Here is an 18,740-nt window from a genome sequence, read left to right as displayed (position 1 = left end):
TAAAATTATAATTAATATAGTAAATCAGTAATGTAAAATAGTAAGCAAAACAAAAATTAGTAGTTAAAAACATAGTAATGTACAGTATGTATGCATGTATGTATAGAAGTATATATTTGTAATTATGTGTATAATTTAGTATATATATATTTAAAATTAGGTAAAATATATACTTAAAACTTCAATTTTTAATTACTTTTTAAAGAAGAAAGTATAATTATAAACTGAGATTTTAATATCCATATAACTGTTTAACGAGTTTATAATGTTAATATTCATATAACAAATGAAAATGAATGAATTTTTTTTTATTTTTTACGCTTTTAATATATGGTTAGTATATCTATAAATATAATTATATATATATTTATTTCTTTTCAAAAAATATCATATACGTATTTATGTATATATACATATAAAATGTTAAATATACAAATACTTGAAAGCTTCCTGTGGATTAAGTAAAATTCCATTATATAAATTTATTCGCATAAATTCACCTATTTATTATTAGTTTATTTTATAGAGTATAGTAATAATATAAATGTTAATTTTACTTATATTACATTTAAACAGCCAATGAGATAGATACGTATCTTTCGTTTTAGATGATATGAAAAACTATCTCATTGAAATGCATAAAATTAATATGGAAATTTTTTAAAGGAAAAACCAGAACTGAATTGCAAAAGCGTGACGTGAAATACGAAGAGTTTTGACATTCTTTTTCATTATCTTTCCGCACCATATGATATAAAAATGCTACTTATATACAGTACAGAACATAACGATATCTTTTATATAAGTTTATACAAAGAAAATATTGAAATCAAACACTAAAGTAGCTTTTTTGAGAAATATTTTTAAAGTATTACTTAATTAAAAAGCTTAAAAGAAATCATTTATAATTAGAAATGTACGGTACATATAAATTATTTTAAGCTAAAATTTATCATGTTATATTTCTATTTATAAAATAATTAAATGCTGTTTATGAATGCAAGTTAATTAATTAATTTAACAGAATAATTGTTTGGATAATAAGATATCATTCTAATTTATTTTGAAACTTTAATAATATAGTTTATACGATTAATATAATAAAAGTATTTTGAAAATTCATTATTATTTTCTGTATAATCCCAATCATAGTTTCCCAGGCATAAGTAGATTTCGATTTATATTCGATTATCACGCATATAATTATGTAATATTTAAATTTCTTTCATTTATATAATTTTTTTTAAATAAATCAAAATGTGATATATGATTACAGTAAGATTAAAACGGTATCAATAGTAATAAAGGTATTATGAAATATATAGAATTACACGACAAAAACCATAGGGTTAATAAACTAAATAATATAAAGTTAATTATGTTTTAAAAATTATTTAATATAATATTAAATTATAAATCTAAATAGTTTTAAATTGTATATTGTGTCAAGTACATATATTTATGACTTTTTTTACATAACTTTTTATATAATATTAGATAAAATATGTCTTCAAATTTTAATATTTTTACAGTAAAAGAAGCGTAAATATTATAATAAATAAACGTAGATCAATATTTACAATATATTTTAATATAGTTCAATTATAATGTAATGTGCAATTAGCTGGTGGTGTTTTTGTAATAAACACATAGATTATTTTAAAAAAAACATAAAATAATTTATATTAATGTAAAGAATATTAAATTTTAAAATTTACAGTATATTAAATAATGTTAAACAATTATACATTTAAAAATATGTTATCAAGTTGGAAAGAACAAGTTAATTTTAATTTATATATTTGTTTACTGTAAAAACAAAAAGTTTTTCTAATGTAAATTTAATGATTTGTCAATGCAACGTCGTAAAACACATGAGTAACGCATATATTTTATTTATAAGGTCAACGTTTGTTCGGAGTTTAATACTACAAAGTAAAGAGTGGGAGTCCCATTGTGACGTTGCAATTTCTGAAACTAAGTGAAATTATTGTTAAAAACTTCTACACTCACAAACGGATTTTTATTTTTATTTCTATTTAAATATTTAATAAATGTATAAAAAGAGTTTTTTTTCATCAAATTTTAAATTTAATTTTTTTTTTAGTTTTTTAAGAAATTATTAAATTTTGATTATTAAAAATCTTATGTTTACCTAAATATATTCAGTTTTATTCATTTATAAATAGGTATTATTTTATAAAAAAATATATCAGTATTAATAATAATTATATTAAAATGAGAAGCTAATAATAAAATATTCGAATTTTAAATGTGTAATTGATAATAAATCCAAGTTTCAGTATAGAAATAGTTTAAAATGATCCATTTTATGATAATTGCAAAACTATTTTACTTTTGCTTAATACTGTATATTCTTTTCTCAATTTGTATTCGGTTATAATTGTGCAAGGTGTAAAAGATGAAATACTACTACCTGCGGGTATATACTATGCAATTAAAATATCTAAATATGACACAACGTTACTTTTTTTTTCTTACATAAATAATAAATTTTCAAATTACTTTTTTATACAAGTTTTATTTAAATATATTGATCTTACATTAGAATATCCAATTCTGGAATGTGTATTATTATAAATGGATAATTAATTGGATAATCTGTTAGTGTTTTATATATCTTCATTATATTTTAAACATACTGATGGAACCAACAGGATTTTTTTTCTGTTTATATTTTGGTTTGGCCAAGCACATAATAGAGTTTTCAGATGGTAAGGAATGGGGCACTAAACAAGTTTTCATGGCTTATTTAATGCCTCATCAAGTTCAATTCAGTTATATATCGAGTCACACTATTTACGAAAATTTCTGAGAGATGTGGATTAGAACCCGAATCCCCAAAGCCGCCGAATGCCTTTACCTCTTGAAAATGCGGAATGTAGTTATATAAATCTTTAATTTTACTGTATATATATATATATACATATAAGAAGTAATACTACTGTGCTTTTTAAATAAATTTATTGAATATAGTAATATTATTCGCGAATTAGATGATTTATTCATCCGATCAAATTTAGATTTAAATTATTGATCAAATAAAACTACATTAAGTATTAAGCTAGTGCAGATTACATACCTTTTCAATATCGATCAAAGTATAAATTAAAAATTTCCTAAGTCTACGTTATAACTGAAACATTCTATATCCTATATATAGTGACGAGTGACAAGAAATGAAAATTGTATGAAGATAAGATGACTAGAAAAAAAACAGGCAATCAGTCAAAATCACCTAACTATTTAATTCGATCAATCAAACATTACTTGCATAATGCATAAGAAATACTGTGTCAGTTATTTAAGAATACTGAACAGAAAGTATACCAAAAATAATAAACGTTTATTGAGCCTCATATATTAACATACTAATCTAATTTCAGTTTTATAGAATTAAAAAAAACTGTCACAATCTCTTTTGAAGTTTTGTTGTAATTCTACTTTTATAGTTGTACGACAAACTATTAATATATTTGTAGAATTATAGAATTGTTGTACTTATATAATACTATGTTTATTGTTTATTAGATATTATAAATATTATGTATAAATTTGAACATACTTATGTCTTAATAGATGAATAAATAAATTGTTGTTGTAGCTTTCTTCTCTTTTCTCCTGAAAGTAGTTAATAGATGACCGGCACGATTCTATTGTTAAAGGAAAAGTATGATGTACAGGGGCAAGCCATTACTAATAATTTGAGGTGGAGAGCGTATATTTTAAATTAAATAAATTTAAAATATGATAACAAATTGCAATTCGGTATTGTGACCATGTCACAATAAATAATTGCTCGTTTAGAATAATAAAAAAATTCCAGTTTGGTGAGGTAATTGAGATCCTTAGAGCAAGAAAACTAATTTCCTTGTTTAACATTGCTGAATTTCTACATAGGACAAGTATAATTTACAGATTCATAACCTATAACATCTCATAAGCTGTCCTATCAACCTCATATATTGTCACTTACTTGTAATCTGTCCTAAATTAAAAAAAAAAAAATGAATTAACAAATTCTTGCCTCAAGGTCTTCAATTTTCTAAAATTTTACTATTTACTATTTTATATTAATTGCTGAAATGCGTTTAATAAATATTTTACATTAGATTATTGATATTTACTGAAAAGAAAAAAATACTACTTGGAATATAGAACGTAAAATTAAGGTTAATTTTCCATAAGTAATTAATTAAAAATAATTTTATTGCCAATTGACACAAGTTATTATACTGATAAACAATTATATCATTCTTTATATTAAAACTTTAAAAATTGTTAATTTTGTTCTTGGCATATATTAAAGAGAGTCATGTCTGTGGGAATATTTGTCAAAGCAAATGAAACAGAATTAAAATATTGAAATACAAATTTATACGCAAAAGTTATAGAATAATCATTTTCTACATGGTAAGTGAATAAATATGGTGAAAGAGTTTGACTTGAACGCTTTATTAAGTTATAATTATTTAAACTTGATTATTATAACTGAATACAAGTTATAGTGAACACATAGATATTAAGTACAAGTTACAGTTACGTTCTGGCAGTTATCTGTAGTTATTCTAGATACAGAAGTCTGGAAATTAATCCGTTTCGACAAAACTTTGAGTAAAAAAATCTCAATCGGGAATTATTTACGTCAAACACAACATTGAACTGAGACTTGAATAAACTTCAGAGACAACATCGTATCAGTAAATACTGGAGTTGTTCATTAATTAATTAATCTTCTTGAAAGATGTACAAGTACAATGCGTTTAATCGTGGTTAGAATCCGATTTAACTCTTAGGTTTTTTGATTAGTAGCTGAAGTTTGTATTTAGCTCTCCATCATTAAGGTTAATTAAAGTTAGTGTATCGTTTCTATTGCTGAAGCTCTACCTGCAATTAAAATTCAGTGCAATTAAATTTTACCCGTAAACTGGTAATAAAACTAATAACGAATTTGTAAGCCAATAGAAATGCTAAACATTCTGAATCATTAAGAACATAGCATATGCAGATCGAATGCCCGAATCAATGATGTACAGTACAGTACATAAATATACAACACAAGCGATAGACTTGAGTAACTCACTTTTATCCGACAGTTCACTGTAGCTAAACTTTACGATTCTGGACATCTCAGGATTGAATCAGAGTTATTACCCTTTGTATTCTCACGAATATATCAGACGATCGCCGGTATTTTAAGCGAGAATGTTGTCTGTTGTAGCATTCCTAGATACGTAGCAGCCATTATGCGACGACTATCTAATTAAATTCTGGTGCATGGTAGTTACTGAGATCAGATGAAATACTGCGACTACCCAACGTCTTTCCGGGAGGTCAAATACCTGATCTCCTTTTTAAATCTCCGTTCGATTCCGAAACACTTATTACCTTTGCCATAACTGGCAAATTCTAAATAAGTTTTTGTACCGATTATATCGATCCTCAATATAAGTAACAAGTATACTTTCTTCACGTTTAATATCATAAAAATTATTTTGATTATTTTACATTTAATAAATAATTTTTAAGTAAACTTTACTTTCATTGAAAGTAGTTACATCCAATCATCTGTTGGATAACTTTTCCAAATAAAGCTCATATCCAATCATCTTCGACGAATGATATCGTACTTAATGACTATCTTAAACTGCAGATAATGAAACTATGCAATGAAAGTAACGTTCAGAATTCAGATTTCTACTTCGAGTAAAGAGTAAAGAATATATTATGGTGTTTTTGAGTCCAACAAATTTGATGGTATTCACTATGGTAAACAGCAAGAAAATTGAATATACAATAAATACATTTCTATGACTTTCAGGTAAGAAAGTAAGTATATTAATATCTTTTTCTCCCTTTCACGTCGTATGAAATATCGAAAACTTTTCGATTCGTTACATATAAGAAAAAAATACGCAATTGAAGTTATTTCATATTTAAATAAGATTCCAAAGTTTCTATTTTTCTTGTCTGATAGTTCAAAACGTTCTGATGTTATCAGTATGAAATACTTTACTTTTATAAATTCATAATTTTTTCTGAACTAAACCAATTGATAATGTTATTTGAAGATAATTCTACTTCATTATTTTATTTTATAGAAAAAAATATATACTTTTTATTTGCATTTTTAATTTTTTGTCTAAAAAGCTAAAAAGTAGTTGACTAAAAGCAAACTGAAAAATAATTTTTATATGATGGATAAGAGAAAAAAAATAAATGTATATAAATAACTTGAATATAAAAAATAAAGTTTATTGAATTTAACTGTATTATTAAATAATAGTTATAAGTTATAAATTTAATTATATTGTTCAGTTTAATAGAATTATCGTAAAAACTATATGACAAGAGTGTTTTTGAGTCTTCAAGAGATGATATTTAGCGATATAATTTTTGTATAATAAAAGTAATAATAATAATAATAATAAAAGCCATAAAGGCATTTAATAGACTAATTGTAATTTGAAAATTATTGAAGTGTTTATCAAACGTGCCAGTAATATTGACTTCTATAACTGCTGAGCGACCGAAAAAAACAAACCTATAAGTAAAAAATTCTACATTCAATTATGTATAAGTAAATATAAATAAAGTAATTCGTATAATATAAATTTAATTTTACTTTATAAGCTAATATTATTCTTATTGTTTAAACACTTTTTTCTTTTCTTTTTTTTTTCTTGCCTGTGGTTGAGTTATTTGATGCTGTAAATGTTTCATAAGAATTACAGTCAATAAAATAATGTCCACTTTGCTTGGTAAAGTGGCCCTTCGTTTGCTTGTCCAGCTGTATCAGAGCCGCGTATAACGCGCCCAATATTTATTAGCACTAAATAAACTTTTTGGTTTAGTTTTACTTGTTCCTTTATTGATTATTCTTAATTAATTTTTTTATTCCTGTCTGACATTTTGTTTTGTTCCTTAATACAGCATAGTTCCTTAAATTTTGTTTTAATTTCTTTCTATAAATAACATATATATCATGTTATTACACATTATCATAATTTTATTATTTGATATGTTTATCGTTATTGGATATTGAAATATGGAACAATAAGTAACAAATTGATAACTGGTAATGACTTAAGAAGCCAAGCAGTAAATTGTACCGCTATGCAAACAAACTGAATCATTAGTACAATAATTGCATTATTTCCTTCTATTTTTATTTTCTCTCTTTAATTTCATTCTTACGTTATTGGTGAATTAATGAAAAATAAGGATAGAACTAGGAAAATATGAATCATAACTAATGCCAAACTGCAAATACAGTTTAAATTCAAAATGTGTTTGTTTTTATTTATTTTATTTTGATTAATCTGATTCCCAATCCTCCAGAGTTTACTAGTTTAATGATGTAAATGGTATTAGTAGATAATACTGTTTATAACAGGTCTAGTTCACTATAAAAAAAACATGAAGAAGTCATTTATTTACAATATATTTATTTATTTATTTGATATAACTGTTTGTAATATTTTATAACATATGTATATAATAGCTTTTATCTATCAAATACATAAATATCTAATAAAAAAATTCTTTCATAAAATCATAATCAAATTTGGAAATTAAATTCATTCTTCCGGACATTTATAAAACTGTAATGAATGCTAAATAATACCTCTGTAATAATAATTAACAACATTAATATTAATTTAGAGAATGTTTCGAATTTTTTGAATAAAAGAAGTTTTATACTGTCATATCCGTTTTTCACAAATAGATATTTGATAAGCATTCAGACGTCATTGACGTCGTTCAAACAATGCCCGCACTTCTATCGAAGCTGTAGCATTGATTTCAAACATCCCATATACAAATTGCTTGTCAGCATTTGTAATAGAGTTGACTGTAACACCTATCGTTTCTCCTTACTTAATTTACATATTCAAAAGACCGTATCAATTAAAAATAATAAGATGTGAAACTTGAAGGTTATCGATTTTATAGATACACGATAAAGTTCAGAACATACGATAAAATAAATTCTATCTTAAACTACTTTTATTTATAAATTATTGTTATATATTATTGAAATAGCTTAATGTTTTATATTATACAGTGATTCCTTTTCGTTATTTATTTGCTTGTTTTATTTATCTTTCTGACTATTTACGCAAATTTGCATTTTACATCTATATAGTTTATTCATGAAACTCAAACTATATTTAGTTTGTAGAATATTCAGCAATTACGAACATATATATAAAGCTACATGGATATATATTATTTTATAGTATAATATAAATACTTCTTTAATATTCACAAAGGATTCTGTACATGGAAACCAGGGTTAGATGGCAAACCTGGTTAGACGATTTACAGGAGTACTTACTGTATAGACTGAAAGTGGTGCCACATGTAGGTAGGTATATTGTGTTAGTCGAAACCATGCTTGCTGTGTGTGCTGTTTACGCGCAATTGCTGTAAAAATAGGTGAGTAAATCTAATGTTTTTGTTTCTGATTTGCAGGATTTCTTAAACGTGTTTACTGTAGCCTCAGAAATCTTAGGTTAAGATCAGCGAACGAAGTTTAGTCTATTTTTGACCGATTAGTCTAATCCAGGGCTTCTTAAACTATGGGTCGCGACCCCATTTGGGGTCGCTTAGCGAAATCTTGGGGTCACGAGATTTTAATGGAAAATATTGAAAATAATTTGTGAGAGTTTGAAAATGCTCTTCTGCCAGTCAACATCACATATTTATGTGAAATTACTTTTTCAGCTTTAACACATCAAATCCTAATATCGTTCATCGCTAAAAAATGTTGAAGAGATTTTACGTCCAGCAGTGTCAAACATTGCACCAAGATTTAGTTTGCTATGCAGTAAAAAGCAAGCACATCCGTCTTATTAAAAACAATTTCCCTTTAATTTTTCTATACTCAACCATTTAACGGCTGCGCTTGAATATATTCGAACTAAGACGGCCAAAATGCCCGGGCTCGAATATATACCAGCAACGATATATTTTGCCCAATATTCTCTTTTATTTATGTTATTGCAAGAAATGCAGTTTTGATGAAAAATAGGGTATATAATTTTTGTAACTATAATAAATACAATTTTACAACTTTTTGTGCAATTTTTAATTTTATATTTTTGTATGTTTTTAAACAAATTCTAAAACTATATTTTTTCATATGTATATATATATTGTTACCTAATCAATAAATCACCACAAAATATTTATATATCTTTATTTTATATTTGTTTTTTTGGGGGGTCCCAAAAAAATCGCAATCATAAATGGGGTCGTGAATAAAATTAGTTTAAGAAGCCCTGGTCTAACCCATTGTTTCTCAACGGAGGTGATATCGCCCCATTTGGGCGTTTATCCATGTTGGCGGGCGATTAGTAACAAGTTATATTTTGATAGCGAAAAACAATTTTCTGGGCGATATAGTAAAACATTGTATTAAGAATAATTGCATATTTTATTCGTTATATCGAACAATTAAACGAATAGCATTGTACTAATACATAAATGTTTAATTTTTTACAAAGTATATAATTATCAAATAAACTAATAAACCCAACAAAATTTTTTTCCGAAGTGACGGTTTTATTGAAGGTGCAACGATTCGTTAGATGTTGAGAAACATTGGTCTAACCTGTAATCGGTCAAAAATAACAGAGCCGGCTCTGATAGAGGTTGCACCCATTTATTGTTCACCAACTAACCCACAACTCTAAGGGTGAGATTAGTAGCAAATTATATTTTGTTTTTCGAAAAATACTATTATTTTCTTCGTTGTTGTTTTGTTGGGTATGATAAGAAAACACCAGTTTATTTTCACGCTCACAGCTTCCCAGGACTATTTCCACCTTCTAGCCCTGATTCTACTCTAAAATAATATTCAAGTTTATAAACATGCATTCAATAATAAAATAATGATGATTTTAAGTTTACGTAAGAGTGATACAAAATAAAATTGAAAATTAATAATAGGTCTGTAAATAATTGTTCTATATTTAAAACAGCGAAATAAACTACCATTATATAAACATTCATTATTTATTCTGATATTTTACAAGTTATCATTCTTTTATTTATGTATGTAATGTGCATTTTTATTTATTTTTTAATTTAATGATTAATAATATATCATAAATGCTACTACATCATTAAAAATTCGATAAAAATGTGTTCGTTCATACGTGAAAAATTTTTAAAAAATGGCTGAATCTATATTTAATTCTTTGATTATGTTTAATTTTGTACTACATTCATCTTCAATACGAATGAAATAAATTAAAATTTAATGAAAAATTTTCATCACAATTTATCTTTTATTAATCATTGTTATAAACTTAAATAACTTTTCGTAAATATTCTTCAGAAAAAGATGGATTGATCATATGATGCAGAAGTAATTGCAAAATTCAATAGGGTTATTTTTTAGTGAGTTACTATATAATAAAATACTATTGTATAATATTTCAAGGTAATTTAAAATTCTTTGTCATCCTTTGAATCTATGAATAATTATTAGTTACGGTGACTGGTCGTGATACTAATACTGGTCGTTCCAAGATTTTCAATAGCTTCTAAGTGCTTGCAAAATAAACTGAATTTGAATTTATACTTTTTTTCAACTAACAAATTTATATCTGTATATATTAATATATAATTTATAAGAAATAAGTCAAAGAGATTAGATTTTCATAGCATCATTCCTTTTTATTTGTCTCTAGAACCAGAATATTATATAGAATTTTAAAAAATGTATCTTTGTGATTTTAAAATATCTAATCTTCATTATAATTGTAAAATTAACGATTAAAACTAGCTATATTTTGTAACAGACAGCTCAAGTTACATTCAGAAACATACACTAAGTCATGCATAACAATAGAATGACATTATTTAGCGCTACAATACATGCACTTGCGATTAATATAAATTTTTGCAATGGCTGTATAAAATATCATACTGTTATCATTTCTGTACAATGACAAACAGTTATATGTTTATTTTCAGCGCCTTATTTTAAATTTTTTGACACTAGATTAATAAGGAATAGAACGGTTTTATGATACTTTCTAGAAACCAATGAAATCGTAAAAGTAAATGCTTACTGTTTATACATACTAAACTTATTTATTTTTTTCTCATAAAAATATTTTAAAATGAATAATATAATAACAAATAATATAGGCACTTAGGTATTGTAGCCATTTAGTTTTTCCATATCGAATTTTTCGATCAAACGACAGTCTTACAGAATATCAACAACCCATTACCTGACTGAGTGTTGGTTACTGAATAAAACAATGCAATGATGAACATTAAAAAAAGATATTAAATCTAAATTGTAATGTATGACCAATATCTAATTTAAGAAATTACTTCTAATATTAAAAAGTTAAATACTATAACTTTTCTTGTTAATTAATGCATTTTTACGTTAAATAATTGGCCCATCATAGTCTCACTTTACGACTGTAGACAAATATATAAATTCCAAATATATTTTCAAATGTTATCACAACAAAACAAGGCCTCATATTTATGAGATCTTAAAAACATTTGTTACAAATAATTCGTACCATTGAATTTCTTCTGTACTTAGAAAAATCTATTTATTTATTTTTAATCAAATATTATTGTTTAAAAACTATATTTGTATTCTTTAATGTTCTTTTGCCATTTTTGACACTCCGTTTCAGAATTTAGCAAAAACATTTCATGCGAAAAACATGCATTTCAAAAATAAAGATCTTTGCAATTATTTTTACAAAGATTTCACGAATCTATACACAATTAACAATTAAAAGTTCATGAATTCGCGAACAACGTGTAATAATAAAAGAAAACTTTTCCCGATTTAATCAAAACCTTTCACAAAACACACATTATGCAGAATAGAAGCGTCAGATTTCATAAATTAAACAAAACTTTTCAATAAATCTAACAGGTATTTTCATCGCGGTTTTCTTTATACAGGAATTCCTCGTTAGTTCAAACGCTATTTTCGTTCATTAATAATTATTAATAGTAATATAAATAAATTGTGGATAATAGCACATGTCCGGCGAGAACCTCACAGGGTGCCATATAGCTTTTATAAAAAGTAAAGCAGAATTCCTCGAAATGTAGACCAAATTATTTTTAAAGTGGCCCAAAAGTAGTAAGTCGCCCAAATGTACTAGCCTAGATCCCTACAAACATCTCAATCTGCTATTCGTAGCCCAATCTTATAATCCCAAAATCCAGCCGTATTTATGAGATAAGAGAAAAAGAAGGATAGTTCATGTGTAAGGTGTCACCCGAAAATATGTTCCTGTAAAAGCAAAGCCATATGAGTTGTTCTTGATTTATTGTTCTCTTATAGCATGGAGGCACATAGATCTAAACGAACGGATTTACATACGCATATGACAGTTCGGACAGAATTTTCACTTCTAATTTCAAAGTAGCCATATTTCGAACTAACCAAATGTCTATATCCTCGGCCACGACAAAAGTACAGTTACGAACTAACGAGATTTCGCACTATTCGAGTTCGAATTAACGAGGATTCCCTGTATTATTTCTAATTTTAGATCAATTGTTTAGTTTCCTTTTTCATCATAGTATCTTCTTATAATATAATCAAGATGGGATTGGTGGTGATGATGATGATGATGATGATGATGATATCCAACATGTTAAACAACACGCAATATGGTTACAATATCAGACATGAAAAAAAAAACAACACAGTTTACACTGTCACATCTCATGTACATGGACGACATGAAACTTTATGCATCCACACAAAAACAACTTCCTCAACTCCTACAAATCACACATTTATACACCAAGGACATACAAATGGAGTTTCGCCTAGACAAATGCAAAACACTTCACATAGAAAAAGGAATCCTGAAGAAAGATTTTTCACTTGGAAATGGAGACGTTATTGAATCCATGGAAGAGGGCGAGTTCTACAAGTATTTAGGATTTCAATAGGCCAAACTAACAGAACATGCACAAATAAAGCAAAGATTAATTAAAGAATACCAAAGTAGGTTAAATGAATTATTCCCATATTATTGCATTTAAATCTGTTCTGGGAATAAGGTATTCCCAGAACAGATTTAAATGCAAAACACACAGTTAAAGCAATAAACACGTATGTTATCCCAGTACTCACATATTCTTTTGGAGTTATACATTGGACTCACACAGATCTCGAGCAACTCCAAAGGAAAACAAGAACAACACTCACTAAGCATAAACAACATCATCCTAAATCCGCCATAGAAAGACTAACCCTTCCACGTAAAGATGGTAGACGTGGCATGATTGACATAGTTAACCTTCACTACAAACAAATACAGTCACTGCGAGTTTTTTTCTACAAAAAACAAGAAACATCACAATTACATAAAGCAGTAACTCTAGCAGACTCGAATAACACACCATTAAACTTACACTCACATCATATGGACACAACACAACATATAAAAAGCATAGACACCATTAAGCAATCGTGGGCTCGAAAGGCACTCCATGGCAGGCATCCTTACGATCTGGCCCAGGATTTTGTTGACAAAACTGCGTCAAACAGCTGGTTAACTCAGAAATGCCTCTTTAGAGAAACCGAAGGATTCCATACAGGATCAGGTCATAAATACTAAAAACTACAGAAAACACATACTCAAAGATACAACACTCACAAATGACACATGCAGAAAATGTCATATCATTCCAAAAACTATACAACACATCACTTCCGGTTGCAAGCTCTTGGCACAGACAAATTATTTACATAGACATAATCAAGTAGCAAATATAATACATCAAGAGCTTGCAAAGAAACACAAATTAGTAGACATCCATGAACCATACTACAAATACATTCCACAGACAGTATTGGAAAACAACACGCACAAAATGTACTACGACAGAGCCACAATCACAGATAAAACAATTTACCACAACAGACCAGACATCACACTCATTGACAAACACAATAAAATCACATACAATGTAGACATATCCATTCCAAACACTCAGAATGTACAAAACACATTCACTGGAAAAATCAGCAATTACACAGAACTCGCCCAGGAAATAAGGCATCTGTGGAGGATGGATAGAGTGCTTATTGTACCTGTCGTTCTCTCCTGTACAGGTGTGATACCACACACACTACACAAAAGCCTGGGGACATTACAATTGAATAGAAATACATACCTCACACTACAGAAGGACACAATATTGAATACATGCCATATTGTTAGGAAATTCCTGAATACTAACACTGACACAAACACACCTATTTAATTTTAGTTTTGTTTTGGTTGCTATGCCTTGACCTTGGTCCGGCATAGTACAGAGCCACCGGTGTTAACCGAGTATATCTCACATAATATCAACATCCGAGTATATCAACACAATAATAATGATAAGAAGAAGCACAGAGCTTAAACGGTTAAGAGTTGAAAGTTAAAATTTGGTACACAGTTAGGTTACGTCATGAGAATGTTCGCTAAGAAAGAATTTTTCGAAATTCTCCCCCAGGGGAGAGAGGAAGGTTAAGAATTACCCTGAAGAACTCAGCTTCTACTGTACTATTTAGGATGCGATTTCTTGCGTTTTTGAGGGAAATCGGACATATTTTTGACCCATCTAAAAATTCTCTAATTAGTCTCAGAAGAGGGGAGATCTAATTCTTGCACCCGGTGAAAACGAGTAGGATCGGCTATTATCTAATAAACTTAATCTTCACTATCGTTACATTTGCCCGAGCAATGCCGTAATATATGTATATCACTTTATAATATATATTTTTAGACACAAACATTTTTCGATGAAATCCAGTGCTGGAAAATATGGCGATAAAAATTTGTAAGCAATGTCTTGTTCACATAGATATGATGTAAATATTTCAGAATGATGGAATTTTTACATTATCTATTGTTAAACAAAATCCCTCGTATTGGCTCTTTAGATCATCGTCATTGTCACAACGAAACGAAAGAAATAATTCTGAATTGTAAGAACCTATTACAGTGTTATATTTAACAATCCCCGAGGAAGCAAAAACAGCGAGAAGACTTAAGTTTCTTCCTCTGTTCCATGAACAGGAAATTGTTGGATGAATGTAACCTTAAGATCACAATTCATTCTAAAAAATAAATGGCCCAATATTCGTAATATCTATGCGTGTGGAGATTTATCCCAGTTTCATCTAATAAAATAATTCTGAATTTGGAATATATGCTAATGATCGTGCATAACACATTCTTTCGTTTACTAATATCGAAACGAAAGTTGCAATATTAATTTTCTTCACCTCTTTAGTGTTATGTTTGGTTTCCTTCAGATATTTACAAATTGAACTTAGACTTTTCCTTATAATCTTTCTAACCTTGTCTTGATGCCGTGAGCACTTAAGAAATTATCTGCTTCTACGATCTCATGCAATGTAAAAGACACTCCTTTAAAGATTTTGTTTATCAAGTGATTATTTTCATTTGTGAAATATTTTCGATAACTGCTGTAATGGGGTGTGATATACTAGAAACTCTAAAAAATAAATGGCCCAAGCCACTCGACTTCTGACAGCCATGAACATGTAATACATTAAATATACGAAAATTAAATTTATATTGTGTTATATAAATTCTTCTGTATGGTTATTATAAATCTAAACGTGTGTAGTATTTTATCAGCGAATTTTGTTAGCGTTTTAAAATTATATTATAAAGAAATCTGATTATCACAAAGAGGAATTATCACTTTTTATAAGACTGCTACTATGTGGCAATAAATTATGAATTATCGTTGTTTGTATATTTATCAATAGAAATGATAAATTCATTAAAAAAAAGAGGATAAAGTAACTACAATATTAATATTCTATGACTTACTTCTGATATACGCCCCCATTATATAGTTAAATTTTTATTTTTGGAACTCGACCTCAATTTATGATATTGAGTGTATAAAAAATTGCTTAATGGTGATTTTCTGGAAACTAATTCAGTCATAAAACAAGAGTTATTTTTAAATTAAAAACAGTAAAATTGTAAATTTAGTTAGAGTTATTATTATTATCTGAAAGTTATATCAAGCACATTTAAAAAAAAAAATTATATATATATAAATATAACTTATATGCCTTTTATCGTTAATATAATATAATATATACATGGTGTCCAAAACTTTCTATACATACAAAAGTGAAATGTAACTTTATTCACAAAGCATTAAAATGTCAGCATTAAGATTTGTGTCAATGGATTGACGGAGTAAGGCAACGGAACACATGATCTGCCAATGGGTAATTTCTAGCAAGGCTTCCTATGTGGAAACTGGATTCTATTTAGGTGTTAGACACATGAAGAAACCCCAGAACACTGCATGGTGGTCAGCCCATTGGTCAGGTACGAACCAATAATCAACTACCAGTGTTCAACAGTTTTATTTATTGGACCACTGGTAGGCTTGATTTGTGTCACTTTATGAAGATTTTTTAGACACCCTGTATTCATGATTTACATTTTTGTTTTTTGTTTTTTATCAAACTTAACAATATTCATTAAATCTTAATGGCAAACAATTTACTTATAATAAGAAATCAGTTTTATGTTATAAAAAAACTATAATTATAAACCCATAATAAACTTCATATAATGAATACATAACAGAAATTTAAATTGAATAAAATTTGTAAATATTCGTTATAATTGAACATATATAACTTACTTTTCCAATAAGCATAGGAATTTTCATTATCGTTTTCGTCATAAGTTCTTAAAGAATGAAGTCCAAAGTCTGTAATCTTTAAAACAAATCTGCTATCCACAACACAATTTGATGATTTAAGATTTCCATGAGAACGTAATTCACTACTGTGGAGATAAGCCATACCCTACATATTATTTCGATAAATTAATTTAAAGTATCGTAAATTTATATTTAAATTTTATAATAATATTTAATTAAACGATTATACCTTAATTAAATCATGCATTAAAGAAAATCTGAACATCCAATCTAATTTTATTTCATCATTCTCTAGAATGTCCTAGAAAAATAATAAACATAAACATGGTTATAATTTAGAAATTTACAAATAAAATCTTATAATTATAATAGAAGTATAAATCACTATAAAAGATAAAATGAATACAAGAGCAGCACTAGAAACATTTAGATGAACCTTTTATATATATCTAATAACTAATGCATTGAAAACAGAGGGAGAGAAAAGAAGGATTTTATGTGATATAACACAGTGACAATTATACTAGACTCTTACTACTCCGTCTATTCCTTGCACAGAAGGATTAGCAAGAGTGCCGAATTACCGAAAGTGTATTTGCCTAAAGTCAATAAATGACGTGACCTGTCGCCCTTCGGTACCGATCTTTATGGAGACAGGTGGGTAAATAATACGGTGCGCTGACATGCAATAATGAATACAGAAATGAAATCCGAATAAACAGTAAAATGGGATATGTAACATGACTACCATTTTCATGTAAACGGAAGCGCATGGGGATATGCCGGATAATTGAGGGACCGATTAGCAAGTGTTTGCAGTATTATTCTGATGTTCATACATCATTTTATAGTTCATTATGATAAAGTATTATTTAATCAACAAGAAAGGAATCATACCATTAGCCTCTCCTGTTTCAGCATTCAGATTCCGTAAATTGTTATTATTATAAGTTTATTCGGAAAATGATGCCTGAAGCAGTTGCTTAGCTACCATCTGGCCCTGTTTTCGTAATTGTGTAAAAGTATTTTTATCTACAATTACACGGAATTTTGAAAAATATTAATAATAAATGATTTAAACTGTTGCTCCTTAACTATTTAAACATTTTATTCATATTTCTTATCACATTTTTCTATGGGAATTTATACTTTTACAGCCTCCTCCAAACTTTTCGACTTTTGTGTTTTAAGCATATTTTAATACTTTTGAATAATAATAATAATAATAAGATTTGTAGGTTAATCACAACAGGGTCGATCATCTATTTAAGTCTATACTGGAAAAATTTGTTTGAATTGAATTAACCTATCTTCCGATTCAGACTGGAAGTTATTATACAGTTAATCGGGGTCTCCAGCTCCTACGCTTTCCATTTCCGATCTTGACTTTCATCTATCTAACTCTGTCCTCGAGGTTAAAGAAGGACAGACAGATAGACACAGTCGGACTAATGCCAATGAGAATTTATAGGTCTAATTTTAAAATTGCAGCCCCGTAAGATTAATATTGTTTGCATATAAAACCGGTGAAAAGACTTGATATTCATTAAATATTGTTAAACTTTGTTTACTAAATTATGACCGTTTTAGGATTTAGTATTTAATAAATGATACGTTTCATTAAAGATAATAATTATCAATTTATATTGAAATATTTAATTTTAATCAATGAATATTAAACTATCCATTGTTTAAGATGTAAGGTTCGACCGGAGTCCGAAACTTCGACCAAAACTTGTTTTAAAAGAAACGTTGTTTCAAATAAAGTGCTCTTGGTAAATAAAATATCGTGAGAGAACAGATCGGAAATTCGACCATTTTGTCCAACGACCAAGAAGATAGAATGTATAATAAAAGGATTCACGTCAAAATTCAATAAACATAATCGGCAGGTCTCCGATCTCCGAATTCTGCCTCGACTGGCCCTGGCAATAAACTAAAGACCAATCGGAAGAGCAGAAGATGGAGATCACGACCAACCAGAGCGT

The 18,740-nt window shown here is 27.6% G+C and overlaps 1 pseudogene; it reads right to left on the bottom strand.

Annotated features, from left to right (window-relative positions):
• LOC136980834 (atrial natriuretic peptide receptor 1-like) overlaps positions 1 to 18,740 on the bottom strand; it is a 159,005-nt pseudogene that overhangs the window by 25,286 nt on the left and 114,979 nt on the right.

This window comes from Centruroides vittatus, unplaced genomic scaffold (genome assembly GCF_030686945.1).
Source record: "Centruroides vittatus isolate TY-2023 unplaced genomic scaffold, ASM3068694v2 contig_726, whole genome shotgun sequence".
Lineage (NCBI taxonomy): Eukaryota > Metazoa > Arthropoda > Arachnida > Scorpiones > Buthidae > Centruroides > Centruroides vittatus.
The sequence above is the reverse complement of the archived record's forward strand: the minus strand, read 5'-3'. Positions and strand labels throughout refer to the sequence as shown.